This window comes from Schistocerca gregaria, unplaced genomic scaffold (assembly GCF_023897955.1).
Source record: "Schistocerca gregaria isolate iqSchGreg1 unplaced genomic scaffold, iqSchGreg1.2 ptg001419l, whole genome shotgun sequence".
Classification (NCBI taxonomy): Eukaryota; Metazoa; Arthropoda; class Insecta; order Orthoptera; family Acrididae; genus Schistocerca; species Schistocerca gregaria.
The window spans coordinates 10,001-17,500 of NW_026062720.1; the positions used below are offsets into that span (position 1 = coordinate 10,001).

Sequence of the window (7,500 nt, forward strand, 5' to 3'; positions counted from 1 at the left end):
CGCACCAAGTGCTCCACCCGCGACCGTACGTGCCCCGCCGAAATCGCAACTCCGGCGGATGAACGGCGGACTTTTCTCGCAGTCGTAAGTTGCAATCCACCCCTATATCTTGCGTCTCATGAAGAGTTATATCAAGTATGCCAAATTCCCGCTGTCCCTATACATGCAGTAAGTTCGTCATGGGCGCTGGCCGGCAGGCCGCGAGACCTGACGCCCGGCGGCAAAGAGTGCTCCTCTGAGGATATAGATGTTCCGTTCCGCCGCACAATGGTGACGGTGACCGCTGCCTGCGGTGGCAACGCTGGGCACAGTCGATACTCGCCGTGTGGTGGAAGGTAAACATTATGCGGTACATCAGTACTTTCCTAATAGTTCGGTCGTCTCACGGCACTGCTTAGTAAATGATGCAAGGCCACATATAGATGATTTATGCGAATGTCCCTATACGTGCTGTAAGACTGGGCACACAACGTGAATCGCACGTCAGCCAGACACTCGAACATGCACTACTCTCGGCCTGCAACGGAGACACACAATACGTAAACATCTGGAATGCGACAATGTCGAGTGCACCCTCTCTGCCACATTGCACCGTCGACACTATGATAACCAGACCAGTAGGTCCACCTATAAAAGCACAATACCACACTCCTCCGACAACTACCATTGCTCAGATTAACCAACACCACCAACACACATCCTACACAGAGGGGCACCAAATATCACCACCCGCCCTCGTGTTATACCACATGAAAAATTGCAGAAGTGAGAGACACAGACCCGCCAGCCTCTTGCTACAAGCATCGAACCGACGTGACGTATCTGACGGTGACTCAGGCATCCGCGTACTGCCACCACTATCCACCCCCCCCCTCTCTGCCCCCTTCCCACACAATACCAAATTTAACCAACTTTATCGCTTAACCTAACTGTGGTTTTACCAGATTATCGCTTAACCTAACTGTGGTTTTACCAGATTATCGCTTAACCTAACTGTGGCTGTACCAGATTATCGCTTAACCTAACTGTGGCTGTACCAGATTATCGCTTAACCTAACTGTGGCTGTACCAGATTATCGCTTAACCTAACTGTGGCTGTACCAGATTATCGCTTAACCTAACTGTGGCTGTACCAGATTATCGCTTAACCTAACTGTGGCTGTACCAGATTATCGCTTAACCTAACTGTGGCTGTACCAGATTATCGCTTAACCTAACTGTGGTTGTACCAGATTATCCCTTAACCAAACTCAATTTGTCCCTTAACCTAACTCAATTTGTCCCTTAACCTAACTCAATTTGTCCCTTAACCTAACTCAATTTGTCCCTTAACCTAACTCAATTTGTCCCTTAACCTAACTCAATTTGTCCCTTAACCTAACTCAATTTGTCCCTTAACCTAACTCAATTTGTCCCTTAACCTAACTCAATTTGTCCCTTAACCTAACTCAATTTGTCCCTTAACCTAACTCAATTTGTCCCTTAACCTAACCCACGTTGTCCCTTAACCTAACTCAATTTGTCCCTTAACCTAACTCAATTTGTCCCTTAACCTAACTCAATTTGTCCCTTAACCTAACTCAATTTGTCCCTTAACCTAACTCAATTTGTCCCTTAACCTAACTCAATTTGTCCCTTAACCTAACTCAATTTGTCCCTTAACCTAACTCAATTTGTCCCTTAACCTAACCCACGTTGTCCCTTAACCTAACCCACGTTGTCCCTTAACCTAACCCACGTTGTCCCTTAACCTAACCCACGTTGTCCCTTAACCTAACCCACGTTGTCCCTTAACCTAACCCACGTTGTCCCTTAACCTAACCCACGTTGTCCCTTAACCTAACCCACGTTGTCCCTTAACCTAACCCACGTTGTCCCTTTGCCTAACATAGTTCACTGCTCGGAATCTCTGGTGTCGTTGTTATCCTCATGTAGATGTCTTGCGAGTGTTGCTTACTTTCCACATATTCCCGCTATCCACTGTCAATTGTACTGCAATAGGACTATATCGCCCCCCCCCCCCTCTGCCCCTCTCTTTGTGTCTCCGTCCTCTCAAGCTGGTCGGTCTGGCGTTTGAGTGTTAAATGAGCCTCGCAGCTGTTCAGTTGCGTTCAGATGTCGACGCCCTCAGTGTACGTCGTGGTATGGTCTGTGTCCATTGTCCGCTGATGTCGTACGCGTAACCCACACGCTGTACCGATCATCGGTAGTTACGTACAGAGTGAAGTAGTGTGATACGTGTGACCGTACGCTGGCTGTGCCCAACGGTGTCGAATCTCAATTTCCATATGTTGTGCTCGATGCTACTTGTCTCGTCTCCCAATAACAGCTAGGTTGCACTGTGGTACGCCGTAGAGGCGTGTGGGAGGAACGTACGAACGCATTGTATGTCACCCTGGGTCGCTGGGGGTGGTGGTGCGGTGAGTCAGGTCAGGTCAGCGTGAGCCGTGTGATGTAGTGACGCGTGTATTCCGACTTTGTCGTATTGCCTCACACAAAGTGCTACCCTGGTGGACCGCGTTCCATATCTGGGACATGCCGCAGATGCCGGTTGACAGTGGATCGCGGAAGGGACATCGCATACGTGCGCGGGCCACCTTCCACGTGTTCTCTTCTGCACATGTCGCAGTGTGTATGTGGTCTGATGTAGCGTGTCGTGACACATGACATCCTGGCATGCAAGAATTGTTGAATTCGCAAATGTAGGTGGACATCTACGTTTACTGCCCAAGATACGCAAATGAACTGGAAATCCGTTGTTGAGCGGTTGTTCACGCTGGAGGTGAATCTGTGATGGCGACGATCGGTACAGCTATTAACCGGTTGTTTCAGCGGTACCCGCCACATCCACACACGTGACTAGGCCCATGTGGGTATGAAGCGATACGCGGCGGTGGCTTGGTGGGACTGTTCCCGGCCGGTGAAGGGGGGCCGCCCGGCGTGTTGGCCGCGCGCTGCGTGGGCGCACGCGCAACAGGCGGCTGGTGGGGGGCGCCGAGTGGCAGGAGCGCCAGCCGACGGGCTCGGCAGGCGGCGCAGCTACGCTGCGGCGCACCCTGCACGCGGCGCCTGGCGGCCAAAGTTGGTTCAGCCGAGCCCGGTGCGAAGCGCGGTGGACATCTGCAGTGTGCTGGTCTGATTGAGGACTGTGTGCGTTGAGGATGCCGCGACGCCGTCTGCTGCTCGGTCGCCCCAGCGGTTCTCGCAGGTGGTTTGTATCGCAGTTGTGCGGACGTGTTGGCGCGTGCGCTGTGCTGGGAGAGTTCGCTTCTGCACCCAAGTGGGGCTTTGCCCTTGTGTGGCGCTGGCGTTGGAGCTGCCGGTCACCATAGGTGGCGCGTGTTGTCTCCCGCCGGCAATGCCACGACAGCACGCTCCCGGGCCTCTGTCGGCAGCGGCAAGCTCAGTTGGGAGCAAGGGTGTTCGCACTAAAACCGTCTACTCGCCTAACTCCGGGCGATTGCGCCTCTCTCGAAACCGACCAAGTACCTAGGACGGCGCTGCGCGCCGCCGGGACCTGAGAGGGTTTCGAGGTGTATCGTGCAGGGGAGCTCGGCCTCCTCCTGTTTGCAGAATAATTGAGCGGACGCTTGCGTGTTCGCGCGGGCCCCCGGGACACACTCCCGGGCGGCCGGCTGCTCAGCTCTAGTTGACGCAGCTCCCTGGTTGATCCTGCCAGTAGTCATATGCTTGTCTCAAAGATTAAGCCATGCATGTCTCAGTACAAGCCGCATTAAGGTGAAACCGCGAATGGCTCATTAAATCAGTTATGGTTCCTTAGATCGTACCCACGTTACTTGGATAACTGTGGTAATTCTAGAGCTAATACATGCAAACAGAGTCCCGACCAGAGATGGAAGGGACGCTTTTATTAGATCAAAACCAATCGGATTGGCTTGTCTGGTCCGTTTGCCTTGGTGACTCTGAATAACTTTGGGCTGATCGCACGGTCCTCGTACCGGCGACGCATCTTTCAAATGTCTGCCTTATCAACTGTCGATGGTAGGTTCTGCGCCTACCATGGTTGTAACGGGTAACGGGGAATCAGGGTTCGATTCCGGAGAGGGAGCCTGAGAAACGGCTACCACATCCAAGGAAGGCAGCAGGCGCGCAAATTACCCACTCCCGGCACGGGGAGGTAGTGACGAAAAATAACGATACGGGACTCATCCGAGGCCCCGTAATCGGAATGAGTACACTTTAAATCCTTTAACGAGTATCTATTGGAGGGCAAGTCTGGTGCCAGCAGCCGCGGTAATTCCAGCTCCAATAGCGTATATTAAAGTTGTTGCGGTTAAAAAGCTCGTAGTTGGATTTGTGTCCCACGCTGTTGGTTCACCGCCCGTCGGTGTTTAACTGGCATGTATCGTGGGACGTCCTGCCGGTGGGGCGAGCCGAAGGGGTGCTTTCGCGTCCCGAGGCGGACCCCGTTTAAATCCTACCAGGGTGCTCTTTGTTGAGTGTCTCGGTGGGCCGGCACGTTTACTTTGAACAAATTAGAGTGCTTAAAGCAGGCAAGCCCGCCTGAATACTGTGTGCATGGAATAATGGAATAGGACCTCGGTTCTATTTTGTTGGTTTTCGGAACCCGAGGTAATGATTAATAGGGACAGGCGGGGGCATTCGTATTGCGACGTTAGAGGTGAAATTCTTGGATCGTCGCAAGACGAACAGAAGCGAAAGCATTTGCCAAGTATGTTTTCATTAATCAAGAACGAAAGTTAGAGGTTCGAAGGCGATCAGATACCGCCCTAGTTCTAACCATAAACGATGCCAGCCAGCGATCCGCCGCAGTTCCTCCGATGACTCGGCGGGCAGCCTCCGGGAAACCAAAGCTTTTGGGTTCCGGGGGAAGTATGGTTGCAAAGCTGAAACTTAAAGGAATTGACGGAAGGGCACCACCAGGAGTGGAGCCTGCGGCTTAATTTGACTCAACACGGGAAACCTCACCAGGCCCGGACACCGGAAGGATTGACAGATTGATAGCTCTTTCTTGATTCGGTGGGTGGTGGTGCATGGCCGTTCTTAGTTGGTGGAGCGATTTGTCTGGTTAATTCCGATAACGAACGAGACTCTAGCCTGCTAACTAGTCGCGTGACATCCTTCGTGCTGTCAGCGATTACTTTTCTTCTTAGAGGGACAGGCGGCTTCTAGCCGCACGAGATTGAGCAATAACAGGTCTGTGATGCCCTTAGATGTTCTGGGCCGCACGCGCGCTACACTGAAGGAATCAGCGTGTCTTCCTAGGCCGAAAGGTCGGGGTAACCCGCTGAACCTCCTTCGTGCTAGGGATTGGGGCTTGCAATTGTTCCCCATGAACGAGGAATTCCCAGTAAGCGCGAGTCATAAGCTCGCGTTGATTACGTCCCTGCCCTTTGTACACACCGCCCGTCGCTACTACCGATTGAATGATTTAGTGAGGTCTTCGGACTGGTACGCGGCATCGACTCTGTCGTTGCCGATGCTACCGGAAAGATGACCAAACTTGATCATTTAGAGGAAGTAAAAGTCGTAACAAGGTTTCCGTAGGTGAACCTGCGGAAGGATCATTACCGACTAGACTGCATGTCTTTCGATGTGCGTGTCGTGTCGTGTCGCGCAACACGCTACCTGTACGGCAGTGGCCGTGCGCCGCGTGCGGAACCACGCGTGCCTCTCAAAACTAGCGGAAGTGTTGTTGTTGTGTGGTACGAGCGCTGAAGCTCTGGAGCGGCTGGCCTGCGGTACCTGGCGCCTGGCGCCGGTTTTGAATGACGTTCGCCCGAGTGCCTGTCCGCTCCGGTGTGGAGCCGTACGACGCCCATCGGCTGTGAGGCCGTTGGACACAAAAAAAAAATAGTGGAACAGGGGCCGTCAGACGCCTCAGTCCCGCAAATGCTACTGTCTTGAAAGAGACAGTGGGAGACTGAAAAGGAAAAGATCACCCAGGACGGTGGATCACTCGGCTCGTGGGTCGATGAAGAACGCAGCAAATTGCGCGTCGACATGTGAACTGCAGGACACATGAACATCGACGTTTCGAACGCACATTGCGGTCCATGGATTCCGTTCCCGGGCCACGTCTGGCTGAGGGTCGGCTACGTATACTGAAGCGCGCGGCGTTTGTCCCGCTTCGGAGACGTGGGAGTGTCGTGGTCGCCTGTGTGGCCGGCCGCGTCTCCTTAAACGTGCGATGCGCGCCCGTCGCCTGGCGGTTCGCATACCGGTACTTTCTCGGTAGCGTGCACAGCCGGCTGGCGGTGTGGCGTGCGACACCTCGTACAACGACCTCAGAGCAGGCGAGACTACCCGCTGAATTTAAGCATATTACTAAGCGGAGGAAAAGAAACTAACAAGGATTCCCCCAGTAGCGGCGAGCGAACAGGGAAGAGTCCAGCACCGAACCCCGCAGGCTGCCGCCTGTCGTGGCATGTGGTGTTTGGGAGGGTCCACTACCCCGACGCCTCGCGCCGAGCCCAAGTCCAACTTGAATGAGGCCACGGCCCGTAGAGGGTGCCAGGCCCGTAGCGGCCGGTGCGAGCGTCGGCGGGACCTCTCCTTCGAGTCGGGTTGCTTGAGAGTGCAGCTCCAAGTGGGTGGTAAACTCCATCTGAGACTAAATATGACCACGAGACCGATAGCGAACAAGTACCGTGAGGGAAAGTTGAAAAGAACTTTGAAGAGAGAGTTCAAAAGTACGTGAAACCGTTCTGGGGTAAACGTGAGAAGTCCGAAAGGTCGAACGGGTGAGATTCACGCCCATCCGGCCACTGGCCCCCGCCCTCGGCAGATGGGGCCGGCCGCCCGCGCGGAGCAATCCGCGGCGGGGTCGTGTCCGGTTGCCTTTCCACTCGCCGCGGGGTGGGGCCGTTCCGGTGTGCGGTGGGCCGCACTTCTCCCCTAGTAGGACGTCGCGACCCGCTGGGTGCCGGCCTACGGCCCGGGTGCGCAGCCTGTCCTTCCGCGGGCCTCGGTTCGCGTCTGTTGGGCAGAGCCCCGGTGTCCTGGCTGGCTGCTCGGCGGTATATCTGGAGGAGTCGATTCGCCCCTTTGGGCGCTCGGGCTCCCGGCAAGCGCGCGCGGTTCTTCCCGGATGACGGACCTACCTGGCCCGGCCCCGGACCCGCGCCGCTGTTGGCTCGGGATGCTCTCGGGCGGAATAATCGCTCCCGTCAGCGGCGCTTCAGCTTTGGACAATTTCACGACCCGTCTTGAAACACGGACCAAGGAGTCTAACATGTGCGCGAGTCATTGGGCTGTACGAAACCTAAAGGCGTAATGAAAGTGAAGGTCTCGCCTTGCGCGGGCCGAGGGAGGATGGGGCTTCCCCGCCCTTCACGGGGCGGCGGCCTCCGCACTCCCGGGGCGTCTCGTCCTCATTGCGAGGTGAGGCGCACCTAGAGCGTACACGTTGGGACCCGAAAGATGGTGAACTATGCCTGGCCAGGACGAAGTCAGGGGAAACCCTGATGGAGGTCCGTAGCGATTCTGACGTGCAAATCGATCGTCGGAGCTGGGTAT

At 54.9% G+C, this 7,500-nt stretch overlaps 3 non-coding genes across 3 annotated transcripts in view; all 3 read left to right on the top strand.

Moving 5' to 3' along the window:
• The first annotated feature begins 3,659 nt into the window (after positions 1-3,659).
• On the top strand, positions 3,660-5,552 carry LOC126331874 (small subunit ribosomal RNA). Its single transcript, XR_007563550.1, has one exon. It is a non-coding gene; the product is annotated as a small subunit ribosomal RNA (ribosomal RNA).
• A 369-nt stretch (positions 5,553-5,921) lies between these two features.
• On the top strand, positions 5,922-6,076 carry LOC126331871 (5.8S ribosomal RNA). Its single transcript, XR_007563547.1, has one exon. It is a non-coding gene; the product is annotated as a 5.8S ribosomal RNA (ribosomal RNA).
• A 188-nt stretch (positions 6,077-6,264) lies between these two features.
• Positions 6,265-7,500, top strand: part of LOC126331870 (large subunit ribosomal RNA) — a 4,222-nt gene continuing 2,986 nt past the window's right edge. Inside the window, exon 1 of the ribosomal RNA XR_007563546.1 lies at positions 6,265-7,500. This exon is cut by the window's right edge and continues 2,986 nt beyond it. This is a non-coding gene — a ribosomal RNA (large subunit ribosomal RNA).